The sequence below is a fragment of the Meles meles genome, chromosome 2 (genome assembly GCF_922984935.1).
Source record: "Meles meles chromosome 2, mMelMel3.1 paternal haplotype, whole genome shotgun sequence".
Taxonomy (NCBI): Eukaryota; Metazoa; Chordata; class Mammalia; order Carnivora; family Mustelidae; genus Meles; species Meles meles.
In genome coordinates, this window is record NC_060067.1 from 50,286,852 (window position 1) to 50,308,649 (window position 21,798).

Sequence of the window (21,798 nt, forward strand, 5' to 3'; positions counted from 1 at the left end):
TATGTATTCCGAAGTGGAACTATTGGATTATATGGTCATTCTGTCTTTAATTTTTTTAGGGACCACCATACTGTGTTCCCTAGTAGTGGCACCATTTTACATTCCAACCAACAGATCATATGGGTTCCAATTTCAGCACATCCTGACCAATACTTTTTATTCTCTGCTTTTTTTCATAGCAGTCATCCTAATGGGTGCAAGGTGGCATTGTAAGTACTTTATATGTCTCAAAACCTCCTGATGTTGTAGATGTTATTATTTTCTTCATTTCAAAATCAGGAAATTAAACTTATATGTTCTCTTTAAAAAAAAGGTAAATATGTGAGGTGATGAATGTGTTAATTAACTCGATGTGGGGAGTCCTTTCACAATGTAAACATATATCAAATCATCACTTTGTAGACTTTGAATATATTATAATTTTATTTGTCAGTTATACCTCAGTAAACCTGGGGGGAAAAATCAGGGAATTGAGGCTTGGGAATGTCAAATAAATTGATCAAGGCTACGCAGCTGATTGTGTTCCAATTTAACTAGTTCTAGAGCCCTTCTAGAAATATAAGTTTCCTGTTTTAGAATGTCCCTTGGACTGGCTGTATTGACAGCAGAGCAAAAAAGAATCAGAAGCTTTTATTTTTTCTATGTAAGGGCTAACACTGCCATATACCTTCTCAGGGAAGCAGAGCTCTGCATCTTGCATGAGTGTAAAAACAGACACTATTCCCTTATTATTCTAAGAAAAGCAAAGGAAAAATAAGCTCCACAACATTGGGGCTATTTATTCTCTATGCCATAATAATTTTCCTAATTGGGCAGGTAAGAACCAACATAGTGATTCCTCCTAGGCCTGGAAGGAGAATGGCTATTTTATGTCAGCCTGAGCAGAACAAGCCTCTGTAAAGAAGAATCGGTCATACAGAAGGTATTATCCTAGATCCAAAGTGAATGGCATAGACATGCAATGTGTGTATTTCATTGACACTGGTGAAATTTTTGTTCAGCAGTCCTATAGTGGAGGTCTAAATGTGTCACTTCCTAGCTCAGTAAACTTAGGTCAATTTATTCACTTCTTTGAATCTTAGTTTTTTCATCTATAAGATGGGAGTTAAAACATCTAGCTCATAATATCTATCCTCTTTTCTCCAAAGAAAGAGTAGGAACAAACAAAACCTTTTAGGTACACTGAGAAGTCAAGCTTGGTACCCACCACCACTCCCCTTGGTTTAGCTAACAAAGGTTATCCCTAATTCAGATTGATGACTTTGTCACTAAGAAAGGATGTCTTAGCTGAGATATGATCTGTGCCAGACACCAGTGGGAGGCAGGAAGGCCCAGTGAAAATGCCCTCCCTGGAGTTAGATGCCTATGGGGACTGGGCAGAGGGAAATCCAGCAAGCTGATCCATTTCTGGTTTTAGCATTAACTTAATGTGTGCCTTGGGGCATGCCATTGCATCTTCCAACTGAGTTCTCCAATCTGCAAAAGGAATGGCTGTCTTTTCCTAAAGAATCTGGTTTTCTTAATTTTCTTGAAGTTAACATAATTCTGTCTTTTGCTCACATTTGTGGCTCTTTCTCTGAACTCTGTGCTCTAATGAACAAGTTCTTACATATAAGGTTCTTAGTACTTTTCTTGGCACTTAGTAATTGTTCATTAAATTTTTCTCTTTCCTTTCTCTTCTCTCCCCTTCCTTTCCTCCACCCCTCATTCTTGTACTCCAGAAATGAGCAACATTCTCAACTAAGGCCTGTGGAACCATTTCCCTGAAGCAGGTTCACCTTTTTTTTCCCCATCATATCCCCATAGCTACTTCTAGGATGAAGAGCTGTGGTCATATACTCTGAACTCATGGGTCCCTCAGGATAACATTTGCCCAAAAGACATGGGAGCCTCCAAAAACCAAACTGTGGTCTTATAATCAGGAAGTGCATGCCGGAATCACACAAATGTGGGCTGGAATTCAAGGTCACCTTCCTTGTAGTCATGCAAATGATATGTGTTCTAGAGAAGTATTAAAAAAAAAAAATCTCAGGTTCTCCTGTCTTTCTTGGTTAAATTCTAGCTCTGCCACTTAAGAGTTGCATGATCTGGGGCAATAATTAACCTTCTTCTTGCATCTCAACTTGCTCATCTGTAAAAATGGATAATAAAGATCTTAATGCAAAGGGTTGGGAAGATTAAATGTGGTAACATATACGACACATTTAGAACCATGGTTGGTGTGATTTAGTAATAGTATCACTATTACTATCACCACTGCTATTGCTATAATTAGAATTATACTTCTAGAGTCACTACTAGTGTGGCAATGGAGTCATCTGCCTGCTTAAAAGCATTCCTCACTTTGTGACCATTTCTGGGAGTCAGATATAGCTCATGAAATATGCCTTAAAGCACAATTGCTAGGTGTTACGTATTGACTGCAGGTTTTAAGGGATTACATTTCTTTATTTAAATAGGATTCCTCCTATTATTAATAAAGTATGTTAATAGCAACTCATTTGCCAGTTGAGTGAGATTATGTTTTTACCATGAGAGTTAAATATGTATGTAAATTGTAAATTATGTAAAAAAACGTACTCAATTGAAAAAATATCTTTTCACCCACCACGCTACAGAGTAACTTTTTCCAGAGTACAAATAAGATTAGTGACAGAGAGAAGAGAGTAGTATTTAAAAACCCTAAGCACATATATGCAAAACATAAAGTTGAAAAATTCAAGTGGAATAAACATCTCCAAAAAACTCTCCTTTCTCACAAGACATCAGGGATGGGCTGTGATCTCAAATGGGTTACTTCCTCCAACAAACATGTGTTCCATATAGTATGTGTATGTGTGTTTTTTAAAAGATTTTATTTATTTATTTGACAGAGAGAGAGGTAGAGCACAAGTAGGCAAAGAGGCAGGCAGAGAGAGCGAGGTGGGGGTGGGGGGGAGAAGCAGGCTCCCCGCTGAGCAGAGAGCCTGATGTGGGGCTCCATCCCAGGACTCTGAGGCCATGACCTGAGCCAAAGGCAGAGGCTTAACCACTGAGCTACCCAGGTGCCCCCGTGTATGTGTATTTTTAAGAGACTATAAGGAGGCAGTGTGTTTCATTCCCTCTCAGACATCACCTGTCCTCAATAGCCAATAATACTATATATAAAAAAGTGAGCACTTCTTTTCTCCTTAGGCTATCTCTTCCTAAAATCACACTCAGATTCTTATAATGCCAATACCTCCAACAGCTGGTTCTGTCCTCTAATCCTTTCTCCATTAGAGAATTCAGTCCGATTTTGAGCAACACTGGTGAGCTGATGACCCAGATCTCCTTAATCCAGGCAGCTGCAATGCTAGACCAGTAACTAGTGTATATTTTTCTAATTTACTTCACACAGTTCTTGTTCCCTTCATGTCTTCGTGGTGTGCTGATGATTGAAGCAGTGTTATGTGCAGAGCTGTGTTGGCTGAGACTGGGAGTACATAATGGAGGGAATGAGACTTACATTTCCTTTGACTCACCTCGGTCCCTAGCACAGTCTGATCACATTTTGAATAACAGCTGCAGTTTATTGAGCGATTTACTGTGCACCAGCCAGATGTTAAGAGTTTAGGCACATTATTTCACTTAATCCTCATAACTAACCCAAGGCTTTATCTCCATATTACAAATGAGGAGACTGAGGAAGAGAGAAGCAAAGCATCTTGCAACCACGTCACTCAGTTAATATCAAGAGCGGCGAAGATTCAAACCCAGATCTGTCTGACTTTGAAAGCTTCATTCTTATTCACCATGTAATGTCTAGTTGGATGGATGGATCCTTCAAAAAAATTCCATTTTTCATGGTCCCAGAGACTTAGGATTGATGAACTCTGAATCACTTCTTTGTTTTCTTATTACTCCTCATCTTTTCTCTTTTACCTACGCTACTCCTGGGCACAGCGTTGGCGGTTATCAAAGCTGTTGTCTAGACTTCAGTGAATATGACTTTTCACCCATATTATTCCATTTCCTCTTCTGTTTTCCCTTTTCATACATGTCTTATATCCAGTGCAAGACATCAGAATAATTCCTTAGGTTATTTGCGTAATGCTTTGGGTCCTCTGATTTGATTTGTATTCTGAAGGAGAGTTAAAAAAAAAAAAAAGTCTTCTATTAACTGGATAGAGGTACTTGTTGGGACTTCTTGTTATTGGAGAACTTGGAGAATGAGAAATCTTGATGGATTTTAAAAAGATCTGGCTATACAATAGGAAAAGTTTTTTGAATTCTATAAATCTGAATATTTATTTACATTTTCTAAAATAACTCAGAAAAAGAGTTCTAAAAAGAATATGGAGAAAAGGAAGAACAACCAGGATGCTTGCCTACAACTGGGGCAAATTAAAAATACAGGAAAGATTACAAGGAATGTAGGTGGTTTCCAGGGGGCAGTTTTATGGGATCTGATTCTACTAGGCAATCTCTCCCATTCCTTCAAATTCAAATTTTCTAAGACACTTCATCCACCCACTTATCTGTCCATTCATCTTTTTATTCATTGTAAGAACATCTGAGAGTCTAGTATATACCAACTATTTTTTGTCAAGCTCAAACTGTGTCTTTTGCTGATTTATATAATTTTCAGTAATGGCAGTAATAGTCATTTGCTTCAGAGCCTCAGGATCATGGTTTATACACTCCCACAAAGTCTAATATCCAAGTCTTGCCAACTGTATTTTTATGATACCCATTTTCTTCATTTTGGGCATGGTTGCCCCACCCATAGGGTATTGTTATTTTCTTCTAATTGGTCTCAAGGCCTCCGATTTTTGGTTCTTCATGCAATCACTGCTGTGAATAGTTGTCCCAAAGTGAGACATTCACAAAGTTTATTCCCTGCTCAGAAGCCTTCAGTGCCTGCCCCTACAGGTTTCAGTTTTTACTTGAAAACCTGTCTTCCCAGAGGAGGCCAAGGCCATTCCCTTGACCCACATGTCCACTCCTTGGTTCCATTGCTTCCTGATTCAAACTTGTTATTGAAGCACACACTTGTCCCCCAGCCCCTCTTCTTACTAACAATTAACCAAGCATTGACTGTGTGCCTACTACCTGCCAGACACACTCATGCTGGCTTTACGTTTTTAGAGCTTTAAAATACAAACACTGTAGATAAGAATTCTAGTTCTACCACAGGTGAGCTGTATGATTTCGATTAGTGCCTTAGTTTCCTTAAACTTCCATTCTCTTACCTATAAGATGGGGATAACAATTGCACTTAAGTCACAGGTCTGTGGTGAGTCTCAAAAGAGAGAATGAATGTAAAGTCCTTAGTATAGAAAGCCCACGTAGAATAAATGCACAATAAATAGTTGTCATTATTATTGATATTGCTCATGATAGAATATAGTTGTTTAAAAAATGCATTCCATTTTCCCCAAATATGAAAATATTTCTTTTGAAACCCCTTTGTGGAGGGCAGGAAACATATCTTTCAGCATATTCCCTGCTCTTAGTACACTACCTGCCATCCAATAAAATATTGGAATGAATGGATTGAGTTATATGAATAGACTAGATTCTAAATAAAATGTTCATTGGATTTGGTAGCAAGGCTGATAAAATTGCTTTTGAAATAAGCTGGGTGTCAATGAATATTTAAGGATCAGACTTGCCTTGGACCATTTGCATTTTGTAGAAATAGAGTCCACAATGCCACAAACAACCACAAATAAAATATTTCTTCTAAGTAATGGAATTACAAAGTGAAGGAGAACAAGAGGCCAGACAGGTCACTTCCTGTGAAGAGGGAAGCCAAGCTAGAGAACTATGATGTGAGGGAATTAATTAGCAATTACTTGGTCTAACTCTTTAAGTAAATTACAGAGATGAGAAGCTTAGAGGAGCTCAAGTTGAGAAGATTTTTGGTGGGAGGGTCAGAAAGCTACATAAGAGGCTAAATAAAAGAACACTCTAGCTACCAAACTATACCATACAAATTAGCAAGATTATATCATCCATTCCAAGGGTTCTTAAAGAGCTAACAAGGAAGGAATTCATGAAAAAAATGCTGTAGAGAAGTCATAGAATGAACATTAGAAACCATGGGGGTATGTGAATCACCACATAGTCAGTCTTGGTCAATCACACTAATGGAGAAGAATTCAGATAAATCAAATTTGTGGATAATCCTCAAACCATTGGTTTGATTTTGAAGTGCTTCAGTGCTTGTCACCTTCATATCAGGATGATAAACTTTCTGATTGTATTTGCTGATGTCATTCTGAAGTCCCATGGTGGACATTGACTAAGGTTGGGAGCCAGTGGTTCAAAAGGGCAAAGGCAGCAGTGGACCATTCTGGATTTGGGAAGGTGGAACAAACCATGGCCTTGGATAATGGAAAAATGAATAATCTGCATGCAACCTTTGTAAAGCCAAAACCTCCCCTACAACAGTCTTGTCAAGGATCAAGTCAAAGGAAAATAGGCATTGCCATTGATTTAAGTTTTCATTGTTATTTCTCTGACAAATATTTAGGAAGCAGAGCATATATAAGACCCGTAACATGTTTCTTCTCTTCCTATTTTTTCTTCACAGAGAGAATAGTCATTCTCTTTAATACTTACTTTTTCTTCCATTCTCCCCCAGAATTTGTCCCAAATCCACTCCAGAAAGCTACTGAGTTATCCTCTGCACCATTCCTGAACCCATTATTTTTTTTAGCTTTTGCAGAATAAATTCTGTCTTTAGACCTTCTGCGGTTTTCTCCTTCCCTGATTCTAATACACACACACACACGTGTGTGTGCATGTATGTGTATTATATAATATATACATTATACATATATAATGGTCCAGGAGCTCATATGAGGTGAACATATGAATACTAGAATTATTTTGTTTGGTGGGGGGAGAATAAAGGGAAGAGGCTGTGAAAATTAATGTGTTGTCACTACAGTAAGCATACGGATAATTGAGAATTCCCTACATAAAGAAATACATAATGTAGAATATTACCTCCATTTTACACATAAAGAAGTTGAGGTTCAGAGATGATATAATCTGACTAAGGATAGGAAAATTTTTCCTTAATTTCCATTAGTTATAATTAGTTTATCATATTAATTGATAGCTTAGAAGAGATTGGTGTCTAAGATCACACTGTGAGCAGTGAATACTTAGGGAGAAAATAAGATCTATGGACAGTTTGGGGGAAATTATAAAAAGGCATGAGAATAACAATATAAAATTATTTCCCCTTCATAAATTCTCTAGGCTAAGGTTGGTATAGACAGCATTCTCTTTGGGATACTACATTTCATTCATATTGGAAAGACTGGCTTGAACCATATCTGAACCCTGATTTTTACAGGGTGCTGAAAACTTCTATTTGTAGTTGCTTATGTTCATCACTCTTTGGGATTCTTGAGTTTTAATAAGACGTGTTTACTTATGTACATTATAGCAAATCAAAGAGCCAGTTGTAACTATTGAAGATAATTGAGCAACAATGAGAGAGACAGATCTAGGTCAAGAAATGAAGTGTTGACCAAGGAACAGAGCTGAGGAAAAGATGAGCCAAAAATTATGTCAGCTGTTGTCGAGAAAGGATTCTGATGGAAAGACTGGTTTTGGAGTGCCTGAGACTGTGAAGTGTGTGTCTGTATATGCGTGTGTTTGTTACAGCACCATTTTGCTTTTAAAAAAAGATGAAAAGGAAATACTGCAAGCAAGGATGACGAGAATGATAAATGGATTAGAGGGCATGACTTACTGTATGAAGAGAGATTGAAGTAATATAGCATAGATAGCCTGGAGAAAAAAATAGCAAGGGAAAAGGGAAATTGCTAATACTTCTAAGCACCTGAGAGGTTGTAACATGAGTGACATTCATTTTGAAACTTGAGCACATCAAAAGACATGCTTAGTGTGGTCTGAAGATATATATTTGCCCATTTACCCACTAAGTTCAATGGCACTGAACCAGAAAAGGCAGGAAATGAAGTGTAAAGTCTGAAGATTTGGAAAGAAAACATTTTAAGTGTTTATGTTACCTTCAAGGAATGATATTATGAACTTTCTTCTCTGTAAGATTAAGAGTGACATTAAGCATGGGAGATTGTACAGCTTGTCTGTGTGTGTTCATGAATAGAATCTCCAGATGGCATCTGAAGCTTCGAATGGTCTGGGACAGGTCTAGGGATGGCTTGAACCTGAGTACCTTTCTTCTGTTGACTGAAAAGAACTAATGATAAAGCATTTATTGATTCATGAACTAGAGGTTAAGTGCAAGGGTTTTGTATCTGTCTGCTTGGATTCAAGTTCTGACTCTGGCAAGGAACTTAACCTCTCTAAGACTTAGGTTTCCTCAGATGGAAAATGAGAATAAAGAATAGTCAGTTTCACAGGGGTTCTTATGAAGATGAAAAGGTATATATCTTAGTATAAGCCAGGTACACTGTAAGCACTTGAAATATTAGTTGTCATTTATTAATCTACTCAAGACACATTTAAGGTCTACTGCAGAACCTACTAATCAAAGTGCTCAGCATATAAGAATGAAGTGATTAAAGTTCACATTCAGGGGGCTGAATTTCTAGTGGGAAAGAGAGAATAAAGAAATATATACACAATATATTAAGCAGTGATAAGTATGATGAAGACAAATAAATCAGTAAAGTGTTGGGGCAGTGAACTCTCCTAAGTAGAAAGAGCATTGTTCTACTGGAATCAAAGTCAGGAGGGAAATAATGAGTTTGGAGAACCACAGGAGTTCACTGAGTCAGAAAGACAGTATGAGATAAAAAGGAGTAATGAATGAATGATGAGATGGGAGAGGTAGGTAGAGACCAGAAAAATGAGCACCTCAAATGGTGCATTGGACAGAGTAGGCTCATTGCTATGATAAACAACTGCTACAACTCAGAGACTTAATACAGTAGAAATGAATATCTCACTCATGTAGCAGGTAGCTTCTAATAATAATATAGGAACACAGATTTCTTCTATCTTGTGGCTCTACCATTTCCTAGGGCCTAGGACCCTGTAGTGGACCATCTGCATCTAATGGCAACTAAGTGAGAGAGAGCATGGGGGATAGCATGGGAAATTTTTATGGATTAGGTTGGGTATAGTACATGTCATTTTCTTTTATGTGCTGTTGACCAGGGATACACTCACATGAGGCTAGACCGTGAACTCCAGTCATGTGCCCAGGAGAAGAAGTGAGTTTTGACGAATGTAGAGCCAGGACTGAGCCAGGAGTGTTGGCAACATATGGCATGTTAAAGATCTTGGATTTAATCCTGAAGGCAGTACAGTCACTGAGGTGGGTCATTAAATTAGCCAGTGAATGATCAAGTTTGCATTACACAAAGATCAGCCTAGTAAGAGAAAAATTGGTGAGGCCAAAACTTCATGTTAACAAAGTGAATAACCTAAGAAACAGTGAGTCCTCAACCAAGGAAATGGAGTGGGGATGGGGAAGAGGAGGCTGATAGAGGCATGCGGAAGAGTTTGAGCATATGGGATTAAGTGAATGGGAGTAAAAAGGGCAAAGAGGACAAAAATTGATGTAGAAAGATCAAGAACTCTCAATTGTCATTTGCTGAAAGAAGAAACATAGGAGAAAAAGAAATTTGTGAGGGGAAATGGAGAGTTTGAAGAACAAAACACTCCATTGTCTTTTCTTCTTCCTCTTATATTTTAGTAAGCCTCTTTTCCAAACCAGTATTAAGACAAATGTTCGGCTATGTACAAGTGAAATGGTAGGGCTAGCATATTTACAGTCAGAATTATCTTGGAATATCCAGGGTTTGCTATTACTCTATATCTACTGTTCTCCAGAGTTCAGATGCTCATCCATTCACAATACTTACTCATTTGACATTTATTGAGATCTTAATATGTGTCAAGAATAGTGCTTGGCACCTACAACTAAACTATGGCTCCAAACACTCTGTGAATCAGCCAGAAACAAATAATTGCAATGCTTGGTGACTGATGATAAAGAATAGGAGTCTTTTTGGGCTGTGTGATATAGCCAATATGTTGGTAGTTATATTGTTTTTAAATTGTGAGGTCGGGGATGTTTAATATGCCTTTTCAAGAATTGAATTATGTTCCCCCAAAGATAGCAAATTTTAATCCTCAGAACCTGTGAATGTAACCTAATTTGGAAATAGAAACTTTGCAAATTTCATCAATGTAAGATGAGGTCTTACTGGATCAGGATAGGCCCTAATTCAATTACTGGTGTCCCTATAAGAGGAGGGAAATTTGGACACAGATGCACAGGGAAGAATGTCATGTGGAGACAGACACACAGATTAGAGGGATGTATCTACAAGCCAAGGAATGCTGAGGATTGCTGGTAACCCATCAGAAGCTAGAAAAGACAAGAAGGGTATGAAACGTTCTCCAGAGAAACAGAACCAATGGAAGATATATACCTGTGTAATATGGTACATACATACATATATAATACATCTATAAATAATGAATCTATAAATATTATATGTATGTGTGCTTATATATATTTATTTATAGAAAGATTTATTATAAAGAATTGGCTCTTTCAATTATGGAGGCCTAGAAGTCTTGTAATTTGCCCTTTGTAAGTTGCAGACCCAGAAAAGCTGGTGGTGTAGTTCCAATCTGAGCCCAAAGGCCTGGGAACTAGGAGAACCACTAGTGTGAGTTTTAGTTAAAACTTGAAGGCCCAAAGACCAGGAGATCCAATGGTCTAAGTCCTAATCCAAGGGCAGGAGAAGGTTGAACTCCCCATTCAACAAGTCAAATTCTCTCTTCTGTTTTATTTTGTTTTGTTTTTGTTTTTGTTTTTGTTTTCCTTCGCAGGCCCTCAGTGGATTGGATGGTGCCCACTCACAATGGAGGGCAATCTGCTTTATTCAGTCTACCAGTTCAAATGTTAATGTCATCCAGAAATCCCTCAGAGACATACCCAGAAATGATGTTTAACCAAGTATCTAGATTCTTTGTGGCCACACTGTCCCATAAAATTAACCATCACAGAAGAATTCTCCTCAAGCCTAAGGAGAAGACCTGGCCCTGCTGACACTTTGATTCTGGACTTCCAGCCTCCATAATTGTGACAGAACGAATTTCTATTGTTTTAATCTTCCCAGTTTGTGGCACTTTGTTATGGCAGCTCCAGGGAACTAATGCACAGTGTGGTTTCTAATAGACCAAGCAGAAAGAGGCATTTGACAGAGAGGAATGGTATATCTTTGGTAAGCATCTAAACTAATCATTAATTTAAAATATTTTGTATTACCAAATTATAGAAATATTTTTATACATAGTCTTATTCTCGTAATAATCCCTACTGTAGAGAAAAAACAAAACAAAACAAACAAGTCTTAGTGAGGTAAGGAACTTGCCTCAGTTCACATATCTAGTGAGTGTATTGAGGTCCTCCGGCTTTAATACTTATTCCTGGAACTAGGGTGATAGATTATTAAGAATTAGGATGTAGGCTCTTGCTGAGTCATCAGGTACCACCCAGGGAAATTAGGAAGCAGTGACCCTGCAGGCTGTGGGTAGTTCCCTGGAGAACTTCTGTGCTCAGTAGGGCTTAAAATACTTGGCTGTGCAGAAGGACTTACCTTTCCTGCTCCATGAGCACTGTCTGGCAAGTGCAGAAGACAAGTACAGATAAGGAGTTGTTCTTGGTTGTCATGGGAGCGGTATGCAGGGAGTTTTGTAATTCTCATGCACTTCAAATGTTTCTTTGGGTGTTGGCCAAGTGGCCTTCCAGCTGCTGGAGAGTGAAGTGTACTTTCAGGTGACCAGCCTTGCCAATTAACTGGGTGCCCTGTGCTCTGGTGGAACTCTATGTCACTGAATGTCATTTTGAGATGGACCCAGTGCTCTCTTGGCTCAGAGGTTCTACAAGCTGAGTGTATGAAATGCCTAAAATGTCTTGGAGTGGTTGAATGTGCCTCAGTTCTGATTTTCCACTCCAAGCTGTAGATTAAGGAAGCCAACTTTCGACAGAATAACCTGTTAATGCTTGGTAGAGAGTTATGAGGTGTGTATTCCTTACTGAAACAAAATGGCTGCTCTGATCCTATGTGAGGTTTCTGTGAGGCAGCCATGATTTTGACTAATGAGGTTGTATTTCCTAAGACGTTCTGCTGTGCTTGCAGGCACCAGAGTGGTCCTTTTAAGAGACTCATCAGAGTACAACCCAGATTAGAATATGACCCTCAAGGTCTTTTAAAAGAAGGCATTGTGAGAAACTTCAGACCAAGATGACAAATTGGTATCTCATTTGCTTTCTATGTAAGTGAGCACTCAGGGAAGCTGAAAGGGAGGAAATGGGTCCTACTCGAAGACTCAGTTCCTCTGGTAAAAGCAGCAGGGATCCTTGTTACACTCAACTGCCATCTTGCTCAAAAGAGCTTCAGCCTGGGCGTTATGGTTGACATCTCTTAGAATTCAATTAGTGATAGTGCAGTGACCCAATTTAATACTCTTTGTTAAGTGAAAGCCAGTGTGGAAGGTAAAAAAAATGAACAAAATCCCATTCAATATTCAAGTTCCTTACTGTATAGTAACTCGTTTAAGATAAAAGCAGTAACTACAACAACCAACATAAAAAACCATATCTATGCTTAAGTATTTTAGATATCTATCCTCAAACTTACTTCTCATTAACCCCATTTTACAAATGGATAAACTGGATTTAGTAGTTTACAAATAGGTAAAAACTACTACCAGATAAATCACTGAGGTTGGGTTGGAGGGCCCAATGATATCATAACATGTTTTAGATGAGGTAATATTTGAACTACCTTAGAAAAGGGATTCTTTATTGGTAGATGGGAAAGATGACCAAAGTCATGGCCATAAAAAATATGGCACATCCAACGAAAGGTGATGTAATCCATCTGGAACCCCCCAGTAACACCAAGCGGAAAGTGGCAATCAGAGTAAAGCCAATACCAGATGACTGAGAGTTCTGAATCCCAGGCTGTAGAGTTCAAACAATTTCTCCTTTCATAGGACAAGAAGAGCCCTTGAAGCGTTTTGAACGGGATGTGTTGGGGAGGAGGCACACTCTCAGAGCTGTGCTTTTAGAAAGATTAATTTGGCAGCAGCATGTTTGATGGAGTCAGGGGTAGGATCCCTTAGGTGAGCTGAAGACATCAAGGAGAGAACTTAGACTTGAATTCGGTTGCATGTTTATGCTTTTAAGATTAAACAGAAGTCACCTCCTGATTCAGTAGGAGAGAGAGAGTGTGGAGAAAGGATGAAGGGAAGACATCACAGTTTGTTGACCCCAGATAGCTGCCTATAAGATTGCCAGGTTAGGAAATCATGAGGGATGAAAATAGCATTTTAGGATAGACCACTGTCTGAGGACTACTGCTGATGGATGTTAAGGATGGTGGCTGAAGCTAGTTAAAGAGAGGAGATCATTGTGAATAAAGAAAACAATGTAGTATAATTAAAGAGAGGCACTCCACTGCTAATAAACTATGGAGTTTCTGTATTCATGTATTCTTTCAAATTATGAACACCAAAGGTATCTTTTATGCTAATCTTATTTTTGTGGTGAAAAAAGAATAATTTATATACCCTTAGGACACATACAAGTTTATATACACTATATCATGGTATTTAAACACGTTCATAAAAAAAAAGGATGACTTTTTAAATACAGGATCATTAAGATGACTGACATTAGAAAGAAAATAGCTAAGTTTTTTTTTTCTTTTCCACATGGTCTTCGGTTGACATTTATATGGTACCACATCTATTTCATAGGTTCTTTTGTCCCCCTCTGAACCATACAGAATAACTTAAGATGCTAGTAGCTTAAGGAATATGGTATAAGTAGCATGTGTTTTCTACAGTCAAGGATTATGCAGTGAACTTTAAATTTTAATAGCCACTGATAGAGACATTGAGAGATTCAAACACACTGGAGTGTTGGACTTCAGCATCTTTTTTTTTTTTTTTTGGTCTTCTATAGAAAGATGTTCCTTCTGGACCATGGGGAAAGCATCTAGGCAGAGAGGGTGACTGTTTGAAGTAGAATTTATTTTTCATCACAATCCATGCATGTTTTCTATTGGGGTAACTTGGTGTATACATTTTTAATATTATGAAGCCACCAGTGTTAATAAAAAAACAGCTGAATACATACCAGCATCCTTGGAGATCAGGCTTTGGAATGCTGAGTGGGTCTGATAGATGGTAAAAGTTTAAGAAATCTCTTTCAGAGATTTTTAAAGACATTTACTTATCAGTAGTCCAGATGGCACTCAAAAGGATGAATAATAAACTTTACAAGGAAGTAAGTAAAACACTGGCTGATGGAAAAAACATTCTAAGGGTTTAAGTGGTAAATACTTACATGATATGAAAAACAAAGAAAGAGGTAAAATTAGATAGATAATATAAAATATGTTATATGTACACTTGTTTTGGAGGGTTTTTTTTTTAGGGTTGAGCTGGTTTTTTATAAGTTCATACTCTACAGTCTGATATCAAAGTTGGACTCTTTAAAGAACAACATGGTACCCACATAATTCACTTCTGAAAATAAAAGCTTTTTCTTTTTCTTTTTTTTTAAAGATTTTATTTATTTATTTTACAGACAGAGATCACAAGTAGGCAGGGAGGCAGGCAGAGAGAGAGAGGAGGAAGCAGGCTCTCCACTGAGCAGAGAGCCTGATGCGGGACTAGATCCCAAGATCCTGAGATCATGATCTGAGCCGAAGGCAGAGGCTTAACCCACTGAGCCCCCCCAGGCACCCTAAAAGCTTTTTCTTAAAAATTATCTTGCCATGGTAGGGATTCATACTTTGGGATCCATGGCTGTGCTTCAGGGTATCTGTCAGCTCTTTGAAATCGTATCAGAAAATTCATATGTGTGCGACTATGTGCGTTTTGGCAGAGAGAAGTCTCTCTCTCTATTTTTTTTTATTTGGGTTCTTAATGGGGTACATAACCCCCAACAGGTACAAAATCACTTGGCTAATGGAAGGTAGACATATCAGTCAGGATTCTGGCAGGTGACAGATGGCAAACTCATATGGGAATAGAGTTTAATAAAAACACTATTTTCAAGGGTGTGGGAAGGGTTAAAGGAAACCAACAAGTGATGAATCCCCAGGGCTAACAATAGCTGAAGGCAGGACCACCCCTGACCTGAAGTTGCCAGAGGAGGGAACTTGTCATGGAACCAGACAGCTGTAGCTGGTGGATATGGCACATCTCAGGAGTGCAGCCTTCAGTGGGGGTGGGGAAGTGTGGTCCCTTTCAACCTGTGGTAGCAGGGAGGAAGCTGGAGAGAAAATACCCACCTCATTTCTTCCTGGCCTCAGTGCCTCTTAGTATCTCAGTCTCATTAGGAGAAGAAAGCAGGGAAGCCCATGGACACAATCTCTAAATGTCAGCTTCTGGGGCAGAGGTAACAGAGGAGGGTGAAGTATAGATCTGGAGGAGCAATCAGAGAAGGGCATCATGAGATTTAGCTAGCATGCTTTATTATAATCCCAATGCCTGTTTTCCCACTCCAATGTGAACTGATTCCAAGCCTGCTTTTATAACTTTCTCAGTTTAGAAATATTCACAATCTGGACCAATGCAGCTTTATGTTTGGTTCCTTTTTTTTTTTTCTTCTCCTCAATCTTCTACTTCTTAAGGATGGTTTCTAATTGAGCTGTTTGAATCCTAGAGGATCAGCAGCTTAAAATTAATTTTATGTTAAGTATTATAGATGCTGGAGAAATTTTAAGGCAGGTAGATAGCATGTGAGCATATTTTGCTAGAATTCTAGAGAAGCAAAGAGGACAATAGTCATTTATCCACGGCTAGTGAAACAAAACTACGATTGTACTATGTTCAACAGAATTTGTACTTTGTTTTTATTTCAGTAAGAGACTCAGATCTGTAAGCTCCAGTATTACATTAACTCATTGTATGGAGTTCATTATTGTAATTAGACTGCTTTTTAAGATTATTAGCGGACTCACTAATGTACTCTTAAAAAGCTTTATTTGGAAGGAAGTCAATATCCAAAGCCAATAGAACCGACGAGCTTGTGCCACACGCTCTGTTGCTGAAAATCATGTTATCAATTTTCATGTGACTGTTAATCAATTCGAGTGACAGAGAGATGATTTGAAGTCAATTTTCTGTTTATTGCTAAATTAGCATTTGATCACATGTGCTTATTTTGGGTTTCAAAGAAGCTATGGTTTTCTTTGTCAAGAGAAGGAATGGAGGTCAATGCTGGGAATAATCATTTGTGATTTTTAAAAATATTTGCATACTAAGATGCAGAATCTATGACTGTTAGTTACAGAACAAAAATGGCAGCTCTGTGAGTGTTTGAGTTGGGACAGCTACTAAGGAAGGCTGATCTGATAAAGTGTTGCATATGATGCAAACATAGCTAGTCAGCATATAACCCAGGAAATGAATCAAGCATTAAGTGTTTAATGGTTGGTTAGTATATTATTCTCAAATGAATAGGGATTCAGTTTTTCGAACTGGGGAAGTGTGCTGCGAGATGAACAGTCTTTGGGCTAGGATGTCAAGATATTCTGGCTACTGTGGAATAGTAATTACGCTATGTTGTAACCAAATTGTCAGCTAGGTATTTAACAGTGTCAGTAGGACTATAAAATGATACAGAGACTAGCACTAGACATATGATGGTGGTAGTGGCGGTGGCGGCAACTAATTTTTTATTGAGTACCTACTGTGTGCATAACATGATGCTAAGTATTTTAGAGAACATACTCTGTCAGTAACCCTAGGAGTTTCTCTCTATTTGTGGCTAGTTGCTTTCGGAATTATCATCTCTATTTAACAGAGGACAAGCAGACATCTTTATTTAACTAAGCAATAGTCTCTCGTTCTAGAGTTACCATCTTTCAGAAGAATGACATAGGAAAATTAAGTGGCTTGTTATTCAAATAATTCAATATTGTTATTGTTATTCAAATAATTCAAATTCAATCATCAAGATTGAATTTTGTCCAACTCCAGAGATTGTGGCTTTGGCCACGATGCTACACTTTCTGAATCGGAGTCACTATACCTCTTCTGGGGGCCTCCTTTTATAATTTATAAGTTGATTAGTCTTTGAGCCTTCATTTCCTTCTACATAAAACAAGGGGTTAAACGAGAGGAGCTGTAAGGGTCTTTGTAGTCCTAAATATTCAGATTCTAGAACTATCCAGAAGGGAGCAATTCCTCTTAAATGTAGAGTATTATGCCAATATTCCAATTATAAATCAAATACTAGGGAATCTGGAATGCAGTCATTATATTTCTCATAAGAACCTCAACTCCTTGTAATTGCGTATTTTCAATTACTCAGCGGTGTAATTGAATCACTAAAGTATGGCTCCTTAATTTATGTTGGATAGCAGGTGGACAAGTTTACTATCAGAAGTGTTGCACATTCTGACTTTTCTTCCTTTAAGATATGCTTCCAGTTGGAAAGCAGAATAAATTACTGAGGATTTGTCGATGATTCACAGTTATGGAGGGAACATTAAAGCTTTGGGATGACAGAATGTATTTTGTCCATATATTTGGACAAGTGAAGTTGAGTTTAAATTACTTATGATAATATTTAATGGTGGACCAGTAAATGCACTGTTGTCTCTTTCGTGAGTGTAATTAAATTGTTTAAGACAAGGCCTCACCGTGGCTCTTAGCTATTAAATCTCTGGCGACGTGAGGTGAGCCTGTCAGTGTTCTGTGGGGAATTACCCAGCTGAGGAGTTAAGAGGAGGATTTGCTAGCTTCTGCCATCTATCACTTACTCTATTTAGATTCTGGAATGCCCATCTCAGTGCAGTGTCTGGGGTGCACTTACAAGGTTTAAATAGAAATTAAACTGGAGTTGGGTCCATTGCTGAATGTAGCCATTCGCTTTCATAAACACAATTACAAGGAGAGGAAAAAAAAAAAAGAAGAACCAAAAAGACAATCCCAAGCCAACAGCCCATGTAGAAAGACTTTCCTACTTTGAGGATCCCAGGGAATATCCTCCTTGGGGTAAGCAATTGGTGGTTTCTGGGCCTAAATTTGGAACTCTTATGGACTCACTGAGAGATAGAATTAGAATAGGCTGGACCCAAATCATCTTGGAGGGTCAGAATCAGGAGAGATCTTTCTTTGGTCCCTGGTCCCTGGTCCCTGAATTACTGGTGTCATTTCTAGACTTTTAGTCCAAACTTGAGTTAATTGCATTGGCTCAGCATGTATAGGAGTTATGGCGAGTGGGTAACACTGATTCTCCGATTGAAGGAGAATTTGGGCAGCCCTTACTGCACCCTGGTCACCCTCCTATAGTAGTTGGGCACCCTTAGGGTTATAGTAATCTCAACTTGAAGTGGCAAAGATATCCAGATTAGGATCATAGAAGGGATGGCTGACAATCCTGAGTGAGAGAATGATGCACAGTGAGGCCATGTGCATTCTGTGTTGTTTTGCTCTACAAGGTCATAATGTTCTCTTGGTCATCCACTTATGTTTGGTCGGATTGTTTAATACACAGGGGACTGGGTTTGAGAGGGAAGGGGGAGGGCTGAAATCCTATGTATTCTCAGCTGGCTAAGCTGTGTGTCCTGGTGAGTGACTGCTTGTGCTGGAGGAAAGGGGTGTCTTTGATTTTTAAAAGCTTGCATTTAGGCTAGCAGTAGCTTGGATCATTCTAGACATTTAGGTCAACACAAAATTGTTTAGTACCTACTTTGTACCTGGCACAATGCACAGCTCTTGTGGGTATGAGTTGAGCAAACTGTAGCCTTTGCCTTTTAGTAGCTTTGTGGTCTAATGGGGATGGTGGTCAGGTAAATGGATAAAGGGGCTATCATGCAATGTATGCAGTGATAAAAGTATATATGCACAGCATGTCATTAATACAAAGAGGGAGGTGGCTTAGGCAGTGTGGCAAGGTTGAGAAAGGTACACGACAAATCCTGGTGCTAGATGCAGTCATATGTGCAGGGAAGCCTGTGTGCTTTTCTGTTGTTGTTTTTTGTTTTGTTTCATTTTTGTTTTTAGGTCACTGGAAAAGCTGTCAGTAATCAAGAGACAAATGCAAATGTATAGCAAGGGATGCCCTGCTTTCTCTGCTGGTATAATACTTAAAAATAAAATCATAATTGACTGCCATATTGACAGGTTTTCACAAGCATGTCTGTAAATAGACTGGAGTTGATATTTGCCTGTGATCCTGAAAGATCATTTGGCTTTTCTTGGGTGATGTCTACGTAAACATTCTGAACTGACATAGAAGAAGGTGAGCCTGGGAGCATAGCTAACTCAATTGTAATTAATGCCTCTAAGATATTCAGCTTTGGTCCTGGTTGTTTTTCTTCAAAAAATAAAATGAAATCAATCTAGTAACAGTAATAGTAGAAAATTTTTTGGTTAGCATCCTATAGCATCTTAAGAAGCAACTTCTGTCATCCGCTGTGTATTAAAGATCAAGAAATGGAGACTTCAAGATGTTGAGTAACATTACCGAGGCTGGCGAGGGCAGAACCAACAGGTTTTTCTGACTTCGGAGGCTGCATGCTTAATTGCTAAGCCATGGTAATGCTTCCAAAGTAGTGACTGGAACTGGTTAACAAGTCTCCTCAAATAAGCTGTCCGTGTGTTAGGATAGACACTGTATTTGATAACTTTTGTACCATCCTTGCCCATTTGGGCTCCCAAGGAATGCTTGTAGATTCTTTGCAATGGAGAGAGAACTAGAAGATAAGAGTAAATAATAATAGCAAACACTTCCAGAGTACTTATTATGTGCTTGACATTATTCTAAATACTTTCTCCTTCCAAATTTGCTTTTGATCAATGTATAAAGAACACAGTAAAGTGTGTAAAGTGCTTTAATCTTAAATGCAAAGCTGAAAAGATCTTTATGTGTGTATACAATATTTCCAACACTCCAGAAGCTTCCCTAGTGCCCTTTTCAAGTCAATTCCCTATCCAAGAGGTTACTGCTCTCAGAGGTTATGTCCATCATGATCACTTAGTTATGTCTGTTTTTGTACTTCATATAAATGGAATCATACATTATTTATCCCTTCATGTCTGTCTTCTTTTGCTCAACAAAATGTCTGTAATATTTACCTATGTTGTTGCACATATTAGTAATTCTTTATTTTTATTGCTATTTCATTTTATTAATTATTACCATAATTATTATAATTGTATAATATTACCACAATTTATTTAGTCCTTCTCCCACTGATGGACTTTTTGAGTTGTTTCCAGTTGGGGCTAATACAATGTTAGTACTAGAAATGTTTTTATACATGACTTTTGTGGATGTACATACTTAGTCCTCTTGGATATAGACCTAAGAGCAGAGTTTCAAGGCCCTAGAGTGGGGATGTGTTTAACTCTAGTAGATATGACCAAATAGTTTTACAAGTGGTTGAGCCTACTTACACTCTCACCAGCAATATATGAGAATTTTAGTAACTTCACTTTTGTGGCAACACTTGGTATTGTTAGTCTTAAGTTTTAGCCATTCTGGTGGAAATGATATGGTAGTGTCTCTCTCTCTCTCTCTCTTTTTCTTCTAAATGACTTTCAGTTAATCCACACAATAACCCATGAAGATAGGCACTATCATTATCCCCATCTCACCATGAGGAGACAGGGACACAGAGTAGTTAAGTAACTTGCCCAATGTCAACAGCTAGTCAGTGCCAAAGCCAGTATTTGAACACAGGCAGTCTTGTTCCAAAGCCCACATTCTAAAATACTTTCTACCCAGTGGGGCACTATAAGGAGTAAACAGGTAGCTGTTCTCTGGGATTTAGCCATTTAAATCTATATGAATAGTACCCTCACACATTTTTGCCACAACTCTTTACCAGTAGTACAAATATTTACCTATTTTATTTAAAATACAGACCATTGTGGCCTCTTCCTAAACTATTGCATCTATGTAAACACCAATTACTTTCATCTTAGTAAATATTAAAAGTAAATACATAACTCTAAGGAAAAGTTGTCTGTGAGCTATGTAAAATCCCTCTGCATACATGCCACGGCCGTACTCAGACTTTGGGAAGCAGCGGTTTACCTATGTGTTGATCTGCCTGCCCAAATCACTCAGTTTTCAGAAGATTCTAAAAATTTCATTGCTATCCCTAATCGTGAAAACCTTAATATTAAATAGAGATATAAACACTGTCTCAGTAGTTTCAAAAAGTGTTTCTTACACGTTTATTGTTTCCCAGTTGCAAAGTCTGGCTCTCTAGAAGGCACGACAATAAGCAAGACCCAGTCCTTGTCATAGAGATTATAATCTAACAGGGGAGGTAGGGGATGAACCCACTATGGCCCCAAGTTGCAGTAGTGGAGGTCAGAATATGTCACATGCTACAGGGCTGCTCAGAGTTCTCCCTGCCCTTGTCCTTAATCCAGCTGCTTCCCACCATGCTGTGGAGACAGTCGCCGATTTGTGCCACTTTTAGATGGGAGAGAGAAAAAGCCGTTCTGTCTTTGTCCTCAGTCACTTCATTTTAAAGTATCTTTTTTTCTTGCTCCTTTAAAAATGGATCTATTTTAGGGGTGCCTGAGTGACTCAGTGGGTTAAGCCTCTGCCTTCGGCTCAGGTCATGATCCCAGGGTCCTGGGATTGAGCCCCGCATTGAGCTCTCTGCTCAGGGGAAAGGCTGCTTCCCTTCCCCCATTTCTCTGCCTGCCTCTCTGCCTACTTGTGATCTCTGTCCAATAAATAAGTAAAATCTTTTTAAAAATGAATCTATTTTATTTATTTATTTATTTAGAGAAGGAAGAGGCAGGGGGAGGGGCAGA

The 21,798-nt window shown here is 38.4% G+C and overlaps 1 protein-coding gene and 1 long non-coding RNA gene across 4 annotated transcripts in view; one reads left to right on the top strand and one right to left on the bottom strand.

The window, feature by feature from the left end:
• Positions 1-21,798, top strand: part of PPARGC1A (PPARG coactivator 1 alpha) — a 657,227-nt gene that overhangs the window by 394,745 nt on the left and 240,684 nt on the right. The window lies entirely within an intron of this gene.
• LOC123934096 lies at positions 5,746-20,687 on the bottom strand. Its single transcript, XR_006816737.1, has 3 exons — positions 20,655-20,687; positions 9,904-9,908; positions 5,746-5,756 (listed from the first exon to the last, which is right to left on the bottom strand). It is a non-coding gene; the product is annotated as an uncharacterized LOC123934096 (long non-coding RNA).